The following is a 19,200-nucleotide window of genomic DNA, read 5'->3' on the forward strand; positions in this document are numbered from 1 at the left end:
AATGATAGGAATCAAGAAGAGTTAGACTTGTCTACTTTTCTAAAAGGATTCCAAGATGTGTTCATCGATGATATCCCTATGGACCTACCTCCAAAACGAGGGGATGATGACCATCGTATTGAGCTCCTTCCAGGAAGCTCACCGCCTAGCAAACCTCCTTATCGAGTCTCACAAGCTCAACAAGAGGAGATTATGAGGCAAGTACAGGAATTGGTAGACAAAGGGATGGTGAGGCCTAGTTCCTCTCTCTTTTGTTCTCCAGTCCTTTTAGTGCAAAAGAAAGATGGTACATACCGTATGTGTGTGGACTATCGAGCACTAAACCATATCACTATCAAAAACAAATTTCCCATGCCTCGGGTAGAAGATCTGTTTGATAAGCTACAAGGCTCTACCTACTTCAGTAGGATTGACCTTAAGAGTGGCTATCATCAAATAAGGATAGTGGATGAAGATATCCTAAAGACCGCGTTTCGCACAACATTTGGTCTTTATGAATATCTAGTCACGCCTTTTCGCTTGACTAATGCACTAGCTACTTTCAATCGTCTCATGGAGAAAAGTTTTAGACCATATCGTAAATTCACTGGTGTGTTCTTTGATGATATCATCATCTACTCCAAATCTTTGGAGGAACATAAGCAACATCTCCAAGTGATTTTTCAAGCCTTGAGGGAAAACAAACTTTTTCTCAACCAAAAGAAAAGTGAATTCTTCCTTCAAGAGATTCAATATCTAGGTCATATTATCTCTCACGATGGTATTCGTATGGATCCATCAAAGTTAGAGGTAATAAAATCATGGCCTAACCCAAGGAATCTACATGAGCTAAGAAGCTTTATTGGTATGTGTGCATACTATAGACGCTTCATAGCAAAATTCTCTCGAGTAGCAGGACCACTACACGACTTAACAAAGAAGAACATTAAGTTTGTATGGACTGCTAAGGATAAAAATGCTTTTGAAAAACTCAAAGAGAAGCTTACTTCCCAACCAGTCCTCGTGCTTCCGGATCTCTAAAAGCCATTTGAGGTCCAATGTGATGCGTGTGGTGATTGCCTTGGAGCGGTTTTGCTTCAAGGAGGGCATGCCATAGCATATGAGAGCCGAAGGCTCAATAGTGATGAACGAGTCTTGGGCATTTATGAGAAAGAGCTTTTAGCTGTTCTACATGCCCTAGACACATGGAAGCACTACTTATTGGGGACTCCATTTATCCTACGAACCGACCACCAAAGTCTCAAGTATTTCATGACGCAAACCAAACTTTCCGACAAACAAATGAGGTGGGCAAATTTTCTTTCGCAATTTAATTTCCATATTTCTCACATAGCTGATAAGCACAATCAAGTTGCCGATGCACTTTCATGACGACCAAAAGTTAATGCGGTGTCTATAGCTACTCACAATGATCTATCCTCTATGATAGATGAGTATGCTACTGACCCTGACTTTAGAGACATAATGTCAGCCCGTGCTTTGGGGAAGAAAGAGGAACCATTCACCTTGCAGGATGGTTATCTTCTCCGGGGCAATAGGCTATGTGTTACCCATTCCCTTCATGAGAAGGTTATGTATGAATCCCATGCTCCTCCATATGCAGGGCATAGAGGTATTCAACCTACTCTCCGAGGAGTAGAGACATATTTCTATTGGCCTACCATGAAAGTGGACATAGAAGAGTATGTTTCAAAATGTGTAGTATGCCAAAAGACCAAGTATGATAGAGGGAAGCAACCAAGATTACTCCAACCATTGCCTATTCCAAATTCACCATGGGAGAGTATATCCATGGATTTCATCTTTGGATTACCCAAGTCTATCCATGGGAATACAGGAATATGGACAATAGTCGACAGATTAGCAAACAAGCATATTTTATTTCTGTCAAAAAGACTATTAAGGCACATCAAATGGCAACTCTCTTCATATCTCAGATTTTCAAACACCATGGATTACCCACATCCATCGTGTCAGATAGAGATCCTAGAATGACCAGTAATTTCTGGAAAGGTCTCTTTGAAAATCTAGGAACAAGATTGAATTTCTCTTCGGCCTATCACCCACAAACGGATGGCCAAGGTGAGATAGCCAATCTTACGATACTCGATCTACTCAAGACTTATGTTACCGAAGTAGATCAACGCTCACAATGGGAAAAGTATTTACCTCTAGTAGAGTACGCCTACAATAATACTGTACATACTTCTACGGGGAAAGCACCTTTCGAGATCATAGAGGGAAGACCTAAAAGTCCCTTGCTACTCAAAGTACATGGGAAGATCTTTGCCGCCGATGAGTATAGCCGTGACCTACAAGAATCTTTTTAAAAGATTAGGGAGGCTATAGCCATCTCTCAACAAAGGAAAAAAGCTGCTGCTGATAACCACAGAAGAGCCTTAATGTTCAAAGAAAATGATTGGGTCTTACTCAAGTTTCCTAAGGCTCGATTAAGGAACACGACGGGAAAAAATCCTATGGGCCATCAAAAGTATTATGCTAAACTAGCAAAAAGATACTATGGTCATTTCCAAATCTTGAAGCCCATCAATGAGATGGCTTATCAACTCAAGTTTCCCAATCATTGGCTTATACACAATGCCTTTCATGTAAGCCTACTTAAGCCCTACAAAGGAGAGCCACCAACTGAACCAATTATTGAAGACCCTCCCGAAGTTGAAGACCAAGAAGAGGTGCTACAACCCGAAGCTGTCCTTCGGCATGAAGACAAGGTAGTACGACATGGTAAGATAATCCGACGGTATCTTATTAAGTTCAAAAATTATCCTTTTGAAGATGCTAAATGGATGCAAGGAGTACAACTTAAGGATAGTATGAACCTTGTCAATGCTTACAATGCTACATTAGAGTAAGCAAATGTACAATTCTCTTTTAAATGACTCATGTTTTTGTCTTATAAGACTAATTCTCTTTTTAATTGTGCACAAATTTAACTAGTATGCATGCTTAGAATCATGTTTGTGATGACGACGTCTCTCAAACACCAAGTAGAATTTGTCACTCTACTTTGGGAGAATGAAATGGACTAAAGAGCAGACATGCTTGCGGCAGTTACGTCTCCCAAGCACCAAATGGATTAGTCATCCATCCTGGAAAGATGTCCTAGGGTAAAAAAGGGATCCTCTACCCGCTAAGTACGATTGACTAATGACTAAGGCTTTATCTCTTCTACCTCATAGTCGAGGACGACTATGATTTCAAGAGAGAGGTAATGTCATAAAATCTAATATCTAACCAACCCAAATGATTTTCTCATATTAAATTGATCACTTAATGTGGGAGAATAAATGGGAACAAGTGTTAAGATATAGATATGTGCTTATAGATCTATCTCAACACGGGGCCAATAGTAAAGGGGCCCAAATGGGAGATGGTCTATCAAGAGCAAGGCTAACCAATGGAGCATAATACCTTAGGGTTAGCTTCATTGAAGACCTCCAATAATGTGTGTAAAAGTCCTTTGACCTTAGGTAAGCTAGGGCTGAGCTTGAGGTGGGAACCCGGCCCAAGCTCGAGGTGCTTGTCGTGCTTGAGGTGCTTGTCCTGCTTGAGGTGCTTGTCATGCTTGAGGTGCTTGATTAAGATGCTTGAGGTGCTTGACTGGCTCCATGCTTGAGGTGCTTGACTTGGTGCATGATTAAGGTGCTTGAGGTGCCTTGAGAAGCTTGCCTGAGATGCTTGTGGGAATACCCCCTAGTCCAAGTGCTTTGTCATGCTTGATGACTAAGGTGCTTGAGCTCCTAAAGTCAAAAGCATCCCTACAAGAGGGGGGGCGAGCCCTTTTCCTAGGGATTAGAGAGAGAACACACACTCACACTCACAAGGGAAGCCCCAGCTTGAAGAGGCAGCAAGGACACATGTCAGGTCCCTACCCATGTTACCTTCATGTGTTGCTTGAAGCCTATTGGCTAGGCTTCAAAGGGGTCCAATGATAAATTACTTGAATTATCTAATTGTTTTTGCATTTATCAAGTACTCTCTCTCAAAGGGGAAAGGGGGACACTTGTCCCAAGGCTACCCATGTTGCTTGTAATGGCTTTTTCTTGTGATTGGCTAGGCCTGGAGGGGTCCAATAAGCTTCAAGCATGAGCTACAAGGGGGGGTCGACCCAAGCAAGCTAGGGGGGTGCTTAGGGGGTATACTCACCAACACACAATCACAAGCACTCTCATTGTGTACTATGCAAAGTGCAAGAGCTCCCTCTCCTTCTCCAAGCAAGTAGAGGTTGAGAGTCTACACCAACACTCTTGGCTATGGAGTGCAAATCCATCCAAGAGCCATGCTTCAATGCTTGAGCTTGCCATCTATTTCTTCTTCATTACTATGCTATTATGTATGCTAGAAACAAGAGTATGATAAGTGAGGAACTAATTCTTTCTCCTACGAAATGTTTCTTCTTCCTCTTCCCTACCCTCATTCCTTGCTAGCTCTCTCCACCTTCGAAGGTGTTTGAGGTCTTGGGACTGAGGCTTGGTATAGTTAAAGCTTTCTTCAAGTTTAGGTTCTGCTATGATGGTGATGCATGAAGCTTTCCATCTTCATTGCTTCACCTAGGTCACAAGGAACACAAAGAATGTATTGTAACAAGTCTCTTTTTATGGGAGAAATCATAATACAAATGCCTATTGGAGGGGGGACCGGCTCCACATAAATCCGGTCCTCAACTGTTGTCATGTTCTCTAAATTATCTCTCTTGCAAAAGTATTGTCTATGCCAAGTTAACTAATTGATATAATTATGTTGCTATCTTCAATTATGTCTACCCGCTATGCTCACAAAATCATTTCTTGAAAGTACTCTCATTAAATTCCGCTACTCTCAAATTGAATAGGAAAATTCCATTACAACAAGGGTAGCCTTGGGACAAGTGTCTCCCTTTCCCCTTTGAGAGAGAGGTCTTGATAAATGCGAAAACAATTAACTAAATCTCCTAAATTATCATTGGACCCCTTGGGTGGACAACCAATAGGCTTCAGGCACACCATGAGGGCAACATGAGGAGGAACTTGACATGTGTCCTCTTTTATTTCTTTTTACTAGGCATGCCTTGTGTGAGTGTGTGTATGTTCTCTCTCATCCCCTCTCGTGTAGGCCCTACCCCCTCCTTGTAGGGATTAGATGTTTGACTTTTGACACCTCAAGCCCCTCAAGACTAGGCCCAATTTCAACCACAAGCTTGACCCTTAAGCACTTCAAGCTTGGGTTGGATTCTCACCTCAAGTACAACCCTAGCATCTCAAGCATGTGTCAAGCACATCAATAATCTCAATCATCAAGTACCTCAAGCACCTTAGTCATCATGGACCTCACGCACCTTATTCTTGGGCCGGGTACCCACCTCAAGCACCTCAAGCTTGGGTCGGGTTCCCACCTCAAGCTCGTCCCTAGCTTACCTAAGGTCAAAGGACTTCTACACTAACTATTGGAGGCCTTCAATGAAGCTAACCTTAAGGTCTTATTCTCCATTGGTTAGCCTTGCTCTTTGATAGACCGTCTCTCATTTGGGCCCCTTTACCATTGGCCCCGTGTTGAGATAGATCTATAAGCACATCTATATATCTTAACACTTGTTCCCGTTTATTCTCCCACATTGAATGATCAGTTTAATATGAGAAAATTGTTTGGGGTGGTTATTTATTAGATTTTATGACATTACCTCTCTCTTGAAATCATAGTCATCCTTGACTATGAGGTAGAAGAGATAAAGCCTTAGTCATTATTCAATCTTACCTAGCGGGTAGAGGGTCCCTTTTTACCCTACGACATCTTTCCAAGATGGATGACTAATCCATTTGGTGCTTGGGAGACATAACTTTCGCAAGCATGTCTGCTCTTTAGCACTAGGTTGGTAATGGGACGCTTTTATGTCCTGGGACACTTTTATGTCCTGTTAAGTGACCATTTTCCTTGAATTATGTCAAGAGTTTCAAAATGGATTTTGAGGTGCTATCTGTCTAGAAAGTTGTCTCATGAGCTGAAAAAAACTCGACATTTTTTTGTAATATCAATTCCATCTTTAACCTTGTCCTTGCACAACATTTCACAACCTAAACTGTGTGAAAAAACGGGTCCTGTTTTTGGCTTTTTTCAACTTTTTGCAACTATACCACTCTAGAATTCATGTTTGTGAGGTCTATAATGCTAGAGAACTATCTTTAGTAGTCCTCAACATGTCTTGATGCATCTAGGGAGAAATAAATGTTAAAGTTGTAAGTTATGACCAAATTACAAAAATTGTCAAATCCTATTTTTTAGCCAATTTTAGCTCTTCTATGATTTTTTTGGTGGCTTTCATGATATCCAAATGCAGGTATTATTTTCTATGGCGCATATTATAACATAAAGCTAATATTCATTGAGTTTTGGGGCACCTAATACCCTATTTTGCATAGTAGACAACGATGGTTGATTTTTTCAATTATAGAAGAAAACGAAACATTTTAGTATATCAAGTATAGCTTTTTCAATATTGCTAGTTTCTTGTGACAACTACATGAATTTTGTAGCTAGGAACCATATCTAGTCATAAGGATTAAATTTGGCTAGATATTGAATAGTGATAGGGATTCTACAACTCATAATGTTGAACCCAGTTTTTTCATGTTTGTTGTATTTAGTACTTCATCTTTGTCCCCAAGATTCCCCTTGGTAAGAGATGTATTATTCTTTTGAAATGGTCCATGGATCCTTATGAACCTAAAGGACAATAGGGAACTAAGAAAACATGCATGTCTTATTTGTATTGAGCGTGGCTATAGAAACTTTGATGATAGGTTTGCAGAATGGTAACAATTCAACTTTTTTGTACCTATTTCTGTTGGCAAAACAAGAAATAGTGAGTGAGAACCAATCATATGTTCTGATCACCAACCCATTGAAGTTAACTAGGGAATTTATCTCAAGTCCTTCAAAAATCCCTAATCTTATTTTTATGCAACAAAACGTAAGAAATGACTGTTTTGATGAAAATGTACTGGTCCATCAACTTCGGAGGCTTGGTGTGACGAAAAGATGAGAAATTTTACAAGTTTCTTATTTTTTCCATGTGTAGTAGGCCTTGAACTATAACCTCACGAAAGGATTTTACAAACTGAGTGGATCTACTATGGTTTTGGAGGTTTTTTTCAAAACCCTGAAAGGACACTTTTATGTCCTGTTAGGTTACCAACCTAGTGCTAATTAGTCCATTTCATTCTCCTAGAGTAGAGTGACAAATTCTTCTTGGTGTTTCAGAGATGTCGTCATCACAAACACGATTCTAAGCATGCATTGTATTTAAATTTGTGCACAATAAAAAAGAGAACTAGTCTAATAAGCAAAAACATGGGTCATTTGAAAGAGATTTGTACATTTGCTTACTCTAATGTAGCATTCTAAGCATTGACAAGGTTCATACTATCCTTAACACTAGAATGGTAACAGGACACTTTTATGTCCTCGGACACTTTTGTGTCCTGTTAAGTGACCATTTTTCTTGAATTATTTGAAGAGTATGAAAATGAATTTCTAGGTGCTATATATCCACAAAGTTGCCTTATGAGCTGAAAAAAACTTAGAATTTTTTTTTGAGTATCAATCTCACCATTAACCTTACTCTTGCACAACATTTTTGAACCTAAACTGTGTGAAAAAACGTTACTGTTTTTGGCTTTTTTTCAATTTTTGGCAACTATACCACTCTAAACTTCATGTCTGTGAGGTTTAGATGGCTAGAGGTTAGGCCTTCATAGTTCTCAACATGTTTTGATGCTTGTAGGGAGAGCTAAGGGTTAAAATTGAAAGTTATGACCAATTTACAAGAATTGCATAATCCTGTTTTTTGGCCAAAATTAGCACTTTTATGATTTTTTTGGTGGCTTTCTTGATATCCAAATTCAATTTTGATTGTGTAAGTGTAATGTATAACATAAAGCTAATCTTCCTTGAGTTTTGGGGGACCTAATATGCTATATAGCATAGTATATGATAGTATATGATAGTATATGATGATGGTTGAGTTTTTTGATTGCTGAAGAATACGATACATTTTAGAGTAGCAAGTATAACTTTCTCAATATTGCTAGAGTCTTAGGCCAATTGTGTGTATTTTGTAGGTAGTACCCATATCTAATCATAGACTAAAAACTTGGCTAGATATTGAGTAGTTTCTATGGGTTTCTAGAGGTCATAATGCTAAACCCAGTTTTTTCATGTTTGCTGTATTTAGCACTTTATCATTGCCCCCAAGGTTCCAATTGTAAGAGATCCATTATCCTTTTGACATGCTCCATGGCTCCTTTTGAATCCAGAGGCCCAAAGGGAACTAAGAAAACATGTATATAGTATCTGTATTGAGCATGACTATAGAAACTTTGATGATAGGTCCGCAGAATGGCAAAAATGCAACTTTTTTGTACCTATTTTTTTTGCCCAAAAAAACATTATTGAGGTAAAAGCAACCATATGTTTTGGTCACCAACCCATTGAAGTTAACGGGGCATTTTATCTCATGTCCTACAAAAATCTCCACTCTTATTTATATGCAATCAACCGTAAGAAATTGCTGTTTTGGGCAAAATGCACTGGTCCATCAACTTTGGAGGCTTGTAGTGACCAAGGGATGAGAAAAATTACAAGTTTCTCATTTTTTCCATATGTAGTAGTTATTGAACTATAAGCTCATGAAAGGATTTTTCAAAATGAGTGGATGTACTATGGTTTTGGAAATTTTTCCCAAAACCCTGAAAGGACACTTTTATGTCCTGTTAGGTTACCATTCTAGTGTTAAGCTGTATTCCTTGCATCCATCTAGCATCTTCAAAAGGATAATTTTTGAACTTAATAAGATACCGTCGAATAATCTTACCATGTCGTAGTCCCTTGTCTTCATGCCAAAGGATAGCTTTGGGTTGTAGCACCTCTTCTTGGTCTTCAACTTCGGGAGGGTCTTTGATAATTGGTTCACTTGGTGGATCTCCTTTGTAGGGATTAAGTAGGATCACATGAAAGGCATTGTGTATGAGCCAATTGTTGGGAAAATTGAGTTGGTAAGCCGTCTCATTGATGGGCTTCAAGATTTGGAAAGGACCATAGTATCTTTTTGCTAGCTTAGCATAATACTTTTGATGGCCCATAGGATTTTTTCCCATGGTTTTCCTTAATCGAGCCTTAAGAAACTTAATCAAGACCCAATCATTTTCTTTGAATGTTAAGGCCCTTCTGTGCTTGTCAGTAGCGGCTTTTTACCTTTGTTGAGATATGGACATATCCTCCTTAATATTTTGAAAAGATTCTTATAGGTCATAGCTATACTCATCCACGACGAAGATCTTCCCATGTACTTTGAGTAGTAAGGGACTGTTAGGTCTTCCCTCAATGATCTCAAAAGGTGCTTTTCCCGTAGAAGTATGTACAGTATTATTGTAAGCATACTCTATAAGTGGTAAGTACTTTCTCGATTGTGAGCGTTGATCTACTTCGGTAACATAAGTCTTGAGTAGATCGAGTATTGTAAGATTGGCTATCTCACTTTGGCCATCCGTTTGTGGATGATAGGCATACTCTACAAGTGGTAAGTACTTTTCCCATTATAAGCATTGATCTACTTTGGTAACATAATTGTTGAGTAGATCGAGTAACGTAAGATTGGCTATCTCACTTTGGCCATCCGTTTGTGGATGATAGGCCAAAGAGAAATTAAATCTTGTTCCTAGATTTTCAAAGAGACCTTTCTAGAAATTACTGGTCATTCTAGGATCTCTATTTGAAATGATGGATGTTGGTAATCCATGGTGTTTGAAAATATCTGATATGAAGAGAGATTCCATTTGGTGTGCCTTAATAGTCTTTTTGACATGAATAAAGTGTGATTGCTTGCTAAACCTGTCGACTATTGTCCATATTCCCGTATTCCCACGGATAGACTTGGGTAATCCAAAGATGAAATCCATGGATATACTCTCCTATGGTGAATTTGGGATAGGCAATCGCTGGAGTAATCCAGGTTGCTTCCCTCTATCATATTTGGTCTTTTGGCATACTATGAATTTTGAAACAGACTCTTATATGTCCACTTCCATGGTATGCCAATAGAAATACATCTCTATTCCTTGAAGAGTAGGTTGAAATACATCTCTATTCCTTGAAGAGTAGGTTGAATACCTCTATGCCCCGCATAGGGAGGAGCATGCGATTCATACATAACTTTCTCACGAAGGGAATGGGTAACACATAGCCTATTGCCGTGGAGAAGATAACCATCCTGCAAGGTGAGTGGTCCCTCTTTCTTCCCCAAAGCAAGGGTCTCTAAAGTCAAAGTCAGTAGCATACTCATCTATCATAGAGGATAGATCATTGTGAGTAGCTATAGACACCACATTAACTTTTGGTCATCGTGAAAGTGCATCAGCCACTTGATTGTGCTTATCAGCTATGTTAGCAATATGGAAATTAAATTGCAAAAGAAAATTGTCCACCTCATTTGTTTGTCGGAAAGCTTGGTTTGCATCATGAAATACTTGAGACATTGAGGGTTGGTTCGTAGGATAAATGGAGTCCCCACCAACAGGTAGTGCTTCCATGTGTCTAGGGCATGTAGAACATCTCAAAGCTCTTTCTCATAAATGCCCAAAACTCATTCATCCGTATTGAGCCTTCGGCTCTCAAATGCTATGGCATGCCCTTCTTGAAGAAAAACTGCTCCAAGGCAATCACCACAAGCATCACATTGGACTTCAAATGGCTTTAAGAAATCCGGATGCATGGGGACTAGCTGGGAGGTAAGATTCTCCTTAAGCTTATCAAAAGAATTTTTCTTCTTAGTAGTTCATAAATACTTAATGTTCTTCTTAGTTAAGTCATGTAGTGGTCCTGCTATTTAATTAAGAGAATTTTTCTATGAAGCGTCTATAGTATGTGCACATACCAATAAAGCTTCTTAGCTCATGTAGATTCCTTGGATTACGCCATGCTTTTATTACCTCTAACTTTGATGGATCCATACGGATACCATCTTGAGAGATAATATGACCTAGATATTGAATATCTTGAAGGAAAAATTCACTTTTCTTTTGGTTGAGGAAAGGCTTGTTCTCCCTGAATGCTTGAAAAATCACTTGGAGATGTTGCTTATGTTCCTCCAAAGACTTGGAGTAGATGATGATATCATCAAAGAACACTCCAATGAATTTTCAATAAGGTCTAAAAATCTTCTCCATTAGACGATTGAACGTAGCCAGTGCATTAGTCAAGACAGCAGGCATGACTAGATATTCATAAAGACCAAACGTTGTGCGAAACACGGTCTTTAGGATATCTTTATCCACTATCCTTATTTGATGATAGCCACTTTTAAGGTCAATCTTACTGAAGTATGTAGAGCCTTGTAGCTTATCAAACAGATATTCTACCCGAGGCACGGGAAACCTGTTTTTGATAGTGATAGTCCACACACATATGGTATGTACCATCTTTCTTTTGCACTAAAAGAAATGGAGAACAACAGGGAGAGGAACTACACCATCTCTTTGTATACTAATTGTTGTACTTGCCTCATGATCTCCTCTTGTCGATCTTTGCGACTCGATAGGGCTTGTTAGGTGGTGAGCTTCCTGGAAGGAGTTCAATACGATGGTCATCATCCCATTGTTTTGGAGGTAAGTGCATAGGGACATCATTGATGAGCACATCTTAGAATCCTTTGAGAAAATTAGACAAGTCTAACTCTTCTTGATTCCTACCATTTACATTTGATGAAACATTAGGATCTTTTAGAGACTCTTGACAAAAATCATGTACGGAGAAACTGAGCTCTTCATTGACTTATCAAAAGCAAGAGGATTTACAAGTAAAATAGTGCGACCACGCTCACTAGAATTTATACACATGTTATTTCCCCTATAGGTGGAATAGATTCTCCTTTCAGGGAACTTCATATTGGCAGCCATGCGATCAAACCATGGCGCCCCTAGGATAGCATCTGCATGTTGGAGAGGAGAGATGAAAAAGTTTTCTTTGTCGACATAACTTTGGACATGAAGCCTCCACTTCCCAATCAAGGGATTAATGGAGGCTTGCTGTTGTTAGGAAATAAGACGTAGCTAAATAGATAATTGAGTAGATTACTTAATGGAGAGAGACAGATTTATATACACGAGATTATAGAGTAGAGAGAGAGAGAGAGAGAGAGAGAGAGAGAGAGAGAGAGTACACACGATATACGTGGTTCACCCAATGTGGGCTACGTCCACGGGAAAGCAGCCACTCAATGGCTTTAGTACTTCAAAACAAGTAGTAGTTTACAAAGGGATTATACCCTTAATGGAGCTCCCGCCTTGCTTCACTCTCACCACCTCACACTCACCTTGTTGCATCAACTTCACACTATGAAATGTGTGTAGAAATGGCCTCCTTTTATAGCCCAAAAGGGCTGCCCTCTCTTATGAGAGACAGCCATGTGTAGCCGCCCTTGTGCGAATAAGTCCAAATCGGACCCTCCAATCCGCCCATGTGTGGCCGCCCTTGAGAAGACAAGTCCGCTTTTGAATTCGGCCACTGGCCATTGACTTCCGACCACCGGCCATCGGCCATTGACTACCGGCCACCGGCCACCGGCCATTGACTTCCGACCACCGGCCATCGGCCATTGACTACCGGCCACCGGCCAACCGACCGGTTGTTTTCCGACCACTTTCCGGCCGCCGTCCGGCCATAATATTCTGGCGAAAAAGAATATTCTGACCAAAAAAAAGTCTCGAGGGCCTCCGCCCCCGAGGCCTTTAAAGTTGCTCCTGATTCTTGTGAATGAAAATTTTGGTTTCCGATGAGTGATTTTCCTTCACGCACGATGGGTTCTCCTCATAATGGGGGCCTTACAAATGTGCGCTTTTACCACAAAAAATTACAAGGGTAAATCAGGCTCCATACTTAACAGCTGTCCCTTGAAAGCTGTGTCAGCCATTACCATATCTCCCATCTCAAAAGCTTGAATGCCCAACTTGGTGGCCAACTCCGTTGATATGAAGTTGTGAGTAGAGCCAGGGTCAAACAAGATGAATGCATCATGCTCTCTTACCTTTCCCCAAGCATACAAAAGTGATGATCCTTTGCAATGAACATCTTCTTTTGGAGCTTCAATGGTGGAAGCCCTAGGAGTCTCATTGGAAGCTTTCTTTTTGGGGCAAGAACGATAGCCATGTCCTTGCTTACCACACTTGAAACACTTGTGGTCCTTGTGAAAAGCTTTAAGCTCTTCAGAAGAGAGTTTGTTTTCACCTTTGTAAACTCCCTTCTCTTTGGACTGATTGTTGTTGTTGTTGTTGGAACTGCCTTGGGAAGAATTTTGAACATTCATTTTCCCCTTTGCATCATTTTTGTCTTTGTTTTCCATGGGCTTGACACTTTGTTTAGCCCCTTGATGGAAATTGATGCGTGAAGCAACCATGGTGTGATGGGTTTGTTTGTTGATAGAACCAAGCCGTTGAGAGTTGATGTATTTGGCCATCTCTTCAGGTAACTTCACATAGAATTGCTCCCTTTCTTGGCAAAGTCTATGTTTTGAAAGACAATAGCCTTGAGATGTAAATCCCAAAACTTGTCTACATACTTGTGGATAGACTCATGAGCAAGAAGCTTCAAGCAGCACCATTTGGTAAGCACTCTGTCCTTTGCATCGCTTGCAATGAATTGCTTCGTGATGGAACTCCTAGAGTTTTCCATTCTTTGGGGCTTTGCCATTGCCACAAAGGCTAGCCCACCATTGTCAAGCTGATTTTTGAAATTACATAGCTACATGGTGTAGCTTGGAGGACTCTGTGAAGCCCTCGTCTCCAAAGGCTGCATCAAATTGCTGGATGAAGGCCAACACTTTGTCTGTAGCACCAAAGGTGCCATCATAGACGAGAAAAGAGATACTCTTTCATCCCTTCTTGAACTTCTTTAGCTTTTGGGACCTTTTCCATGCAGGGTATGATTTGCAATGTCCTCCCCTCCTATATTCTCTAGGAGAATACCCATAATTTTCATCAAAAGAGGAGGAAGGTGAAGAACAAGGAGAAGAGGGTGACCTCTTCCTAGCCCTTTTCTTCCTTTGTTTATACTCTTCCCTTGTGGAATGACGAGAAGAGGGACTATGTGTTGACATTTTCCTCTTGGAAGGAGTGGACGATTGTCTAGACCGCCGTCTTGTTGGAGCCACATCTTCAGAGGAGCTTAAATTTTCATTGATTTCATGCTCTTTAGATTATTCCTCTCGAATGGGAGAGAGTCTTCTTTTGGGGGTCTCTTTAAGAGTCCTCCTAAGCTCTCTTTCCTCTTAGAGAGGAAGGGAAATCCCATAAGCGCTAAGTTGTTGCTTTGGCTTGCAAAGCGGGGTTTAGCTTGCTACAACCTAGTAGCAAGATAATTGACAAACATGGGGGCATCATCATTAGCACCTTCATGTGCAAAATCAAATCTTTCAATGTTCATTCTACTCTCTTGATTATTGTCAGCCATGTTAACAAAATTTATGTATGTACTTAGTGTATGCTTTGGCAACTCAAAACCTTAGTTGCCACTCCTCTTAGTCTTTAAAAATTGGCTCTTAAGTATCTACACCAAAGGCTCAAAGTGGTTAATTGTAGAGAGTAGTGGAGTAGTTCTAACATAGCAGATTTACCGAGGGCTAGCTTCTTTTGGACTTCTTATAACTCAAAAATGGTAAAGTCATAGGCAAGTCTAAAAAGATGCCATTTTTAAGTCCAAATCTCTCAAGGTGTGCACCATATCTCACATAGTGGGCTCAACAAAACCGATGATAGATCCTAGTTCTACTTACCCTAATATACTTAACAAAATCAACCATTTATAGGCTACTTAAGGACCTCTCTTCTTAAGCAAGAAAAGAGAAACCAAATGCTCTGATACCAATGTAATGGAATTGGCCTACTAGCTTGAGAGTAGTGGAAAATAATGAGAGTACTTTTGAGAAATTACTTTGTGAGCATAGCGGGTGAACATAGTTGAAGATAACAACATAAACATAGTGGGTGAACATAGTTGAAGATAAAAACTTGGCATGAAAAATACTTTTACAGGAGAGATAATTCAGAGAACATGACAACAATTGAGGACCGGATTTATGTGGAGCCGATCCCTCCTCCAATAGGCATATGTATTATGATTTCTCCCATTAAGAGAGACTTGTTACAATACAATATTTGTGTTCCTTGTGACCTAGGTGATGCAATGAAGATGGAAGCTTCATGCATCATAAGCATAACATAAACCTTGAAGAAAGCCTTAACTATCCCAAGACCTCAAATACCTTCGAAGGTGGAGAGAGCTAGCACAGAATGAGGGTAGGGAAGAGGAAGAAGAAAAATTTCATAGGAGAAAGAATTAGTTCCTCACTTATCATCACTCTTTTTGTTAGCATACATAATAGCATAATAATGAAGATGGAGAAGATGTCAAGCTTAAGCATTGAAGCATGGCTCTTGGTTGGATTTGCACTCCATAGCCAAGAGTGTTGGTGTAGGCTCTCAACCTCTACTTGCTTCAGTCCCAAGACCTCAAACACCCTCAAAGGTGGAGAGAGCTAGCAGGGAATGAGGGTAGGGAAGAGGAAGAAGAAAAATTTCATAGGAGAAAGAATTATTTCCTCACTTATCATCACTCTTTTTGCTAGCATAGATAATAGCATAATAATGAAGATGGAGAAGATGTCAACCTTAAGCATTGAAGCATGGCTCTTGGTTGGACTTGCACTCCATAGCCAAGAGTGTTGGTGTAGGTTGTCAACCTCTACTTGCTTGGAGAAGGAGAGGGATATCTTGCACTTTTCACAATACACAATGAGAGTGTGTGTGAGTGTGTGTGGTAGAGTATACCTTCTAAGCAACCTCCTGGCTTGCTTTGGTCAACCCCCCCTTGTAGCTCATTGGACCCCTCAAGGCCTAGCCAATCACAAGCAGGAGGCATTACAAGCAACCTTGGGACAAGTGTCTCCCTTTCCCCTTTGAGAGAGAGGACTTGATAAATGCAAATACAATTAATTCAATCTCCGAAACTATCATTGTACCCCTTGGGTGGCCAACCGATAGGCTTCAGACACACCATGAGGGCAACACGAGGAGGAACTTGACAAGTGTCCCATTTGTTTTCTTTGTACTAGGCATGCCTTGTTTGAGTGTGTGTGTGTCCTGTCTCATCCCCCCTCACGTAGGGCTCTCCCCCTCCTTGTAGGGATTAGATATTTGACTTTTCACACATCAAGCCCCTCATGCCTAGGCCGAGTTCCCACCACAATCTTGTCCCTTAAGCACTCAAGCGTAGGCTGGGTTCTCACCTCAAGTACATACCTAGCATGTCAAACACCTCAAGAATCTCAATCATCAAGCACCTCAAGCATCTCAAACACCTTACTCATCAAGCACCTTAAGGTTGGGATGGATTTCCACCTCAAGCACTTCAATCTTGGGCCGGGTTCCCACCTCAAGCTCAACCCTAGATTACCTAAGGTCAAAGGACTTTTACACTAACTATTGAAGGTCTTCAATAAATCTGAACCCTAAGGTCTTATGCTCCATTGGTTAGCCTTGCTCTTTGATAGAACATCTCTCATTTGGACCCCTTTACCATTGGCGCTGTGTTGAGATAGATCCATAAGCACAAGTCTATAGCTTAACCCTTGTTCCCAGTTTTTCTCCCACATTGAATGATCAGTTTCAAATGAGAAAATCATCTAGGTTGGGTAGATATCATATTTTATGACAGCCAATAGCTACCACAACGTAATCTTCCCACTTGTTGACTTCATGATTGGACCAACATCATCCAAACCCAATTTTCAAAAGTAGTTTGGGCGATGATAGCCCCTTGCGACTTGGCTATTAGCCTCCTCTCACCCGTAGTTTGACATTCCGAGTAGGTTTTGCACCAATGTTGCACATAAAAAACGGGGATAATAATTTTGTAAGCTTCTAATTTAGAGCTTTTGGCACAAATTTAGAGCTTTTTTAATTGTGTGCTCAAATAGGCTTAATGTGAGAATGCTCCCAAACATATAGCTTTTTAATATAAGTTTATAGTCATTTATATAAGAGTTCCGATTAAAACCGTAAGTTGTGTGTGAAGTTATATTCAATAAGATTTTTTTTGGATTCTTTAAGTTGATACATATCACATGTCAAAATTTTCAATTATGTATACCCATTCTGTACCAGATTTTTTTTGTTTTGCGTACTTGCGTTATATACATGTGTGCATTTGCTCTAGTAAAACTTTAAGACTTAAGAGAGAATGTAGCCGTTCTTCTCACAGAGAAGGGTGAGAGATATTTTTTTTGCTAATCTAGATCAAGCCAATTAGTCTCAAAGGGTATTTGAAAATGCATTAGATCTTGCTGAGATACAAAACATTAAGTTCAAGATCTTTTTTGTTTAGTGTATGTGCATGCTACATCTTAGCTTGCTTTCAATGTATCCAATTATTTTAGCTGATTCCTAGCTACCATAATAAATATTACTCATTTAGATACATGATATTGTGAATTGGTACTACTATAAAATACTATGAATTAGTACATCCTAGATTTCTTTGAGTGTATCCAGTTATTTGAGCTAATTCCTAGATACTATACTAACATGAAATTGTGAATTAGTACTACTACAAAATACACAATCGAAGGCAAACCTTTCTGCCTCACAATCTACAACTGACACAAGAACCCACAACAAAAAACCAAGCTCTATAAGAAAGTAAAAAACACAACCATGCAAGAATAGTGTTGTCAAAATACATTTACCTTTCATCCATTAGATCTGAGTGACTACATGCTTTGAGAGCACAATGATAAATACGACTATATTTGGAAAGATTTCCTTCTATATTTGCACCCAATTGCAAAAGATCCTACAACTTTGTTTTCCAACCCTTGTTGACATATTCTTCTATAGTCCACTCCATACGCTTCATCTACATGCTTTCATCCATTAGATATGAGTGGCTACATGCTTTGAGAGTACAGTGATAAATATGACTATATTTGGGAAGATTTTCTTCTACATTTTCACCCAATTGAAAAAGATTCTACAGTCTTGTTTCCACCCTTGACACATAACCTTTTATAGTCCACTCCATCTAGAAAAAAAACCTTGCTCTGCATCTAGAAAAAAAAAACCTTTTTTTTTTGGGCTTGGTTCTTGTTGTGTATATGGTAAAAGTATGTAACGGTGTCTACAGAGTTGTTGTCCATGGACATTGGCTACAAAAACATGCTACCATGTTTTTTATACACGGTTGTATTGACTCTCCATCATGCTATATATTAGTGGATGGATATTTTAGAGTAAAACATTAAAATATGAGCTACGAAAACTGTCAATAGATTTTGTGAAGAGCTACCATGCCCCCATTTCCATGCTACACTATATGATAGCACAAATACATTTTCACCATTACAAGACTTTATCCTTCAATTCTCAATTTCACACTCCAAGAGATGTAATCCCAAACATGCATTTTCGCAAGAACTTATGTCAAATCTAGAAGCATACTACACTTGGCATATTTGTTATTCTCAAAAACGCCAGGGATGACACTTATTTCAACAAGTCCATCATCATGAAAGTGTAGTGTTCATCTTTGGGAGTCTAGCACTAGTGCTTGGTCTACTGGATAGTCTCCACAAGTTGGTGTAGCAAACCTTAGTACGAACCTAAGTGGTTCCTTGTGAGAATGGAAAAAAAGGTACAAGCTTCGTAAGGGCATCCAACCAGAGCAAGAGCTGGTGTTTACTGCATCTCTGATCTCTGATGTCTCTCTCTCTCTGTCTCTATGTGTGTGTGTGTGTGTGAGAGAGAGAGAGATTAATAGGCTAAGGGGAGATAGGATTCATAGAGCTAAAAACAGACAAAAGGTGGATGACGATAGGGGTGGAAGGATTGTATGCATCAAAGCGGAGGTATAGTAGCATGTAGGAGGATTAATTGGGTTCTAGCAAGTATGGATACAAAAAGATGGCATGCTATGAGTTGGGTGAAGAGAAAGCCAATATTGTTTGGGGGTCCCTCCACTATTGCTAGCCATGGGTGCTAGGACACTAAATCAATGTTATTGACAAACGAAAAAGAAATAGGGGCTACATTAAAGAAATGTGGATGCAATTTTTATGCGACATGCATCAATTTCCAAAAAAAGGGTTGAGTGTGAGGGTGCTTT

The sequence above is a fragment of the Adiantum capillus-veneris genome, chromosome 24 (genome assembly GCF_014529385.1).
Source record: "Adiantum capillus-veneris isolate H3 chromosome 24, ASM1452938v2, whole genome shotgun sequence".
Classification (NCBI taxonomy): Eukaryota; Viridiplantae; Streptophyta; class Polypodiopsida; order Polypodiales; family Pteridaceae; genus Adiantum; species Adiantum capillus-veneris.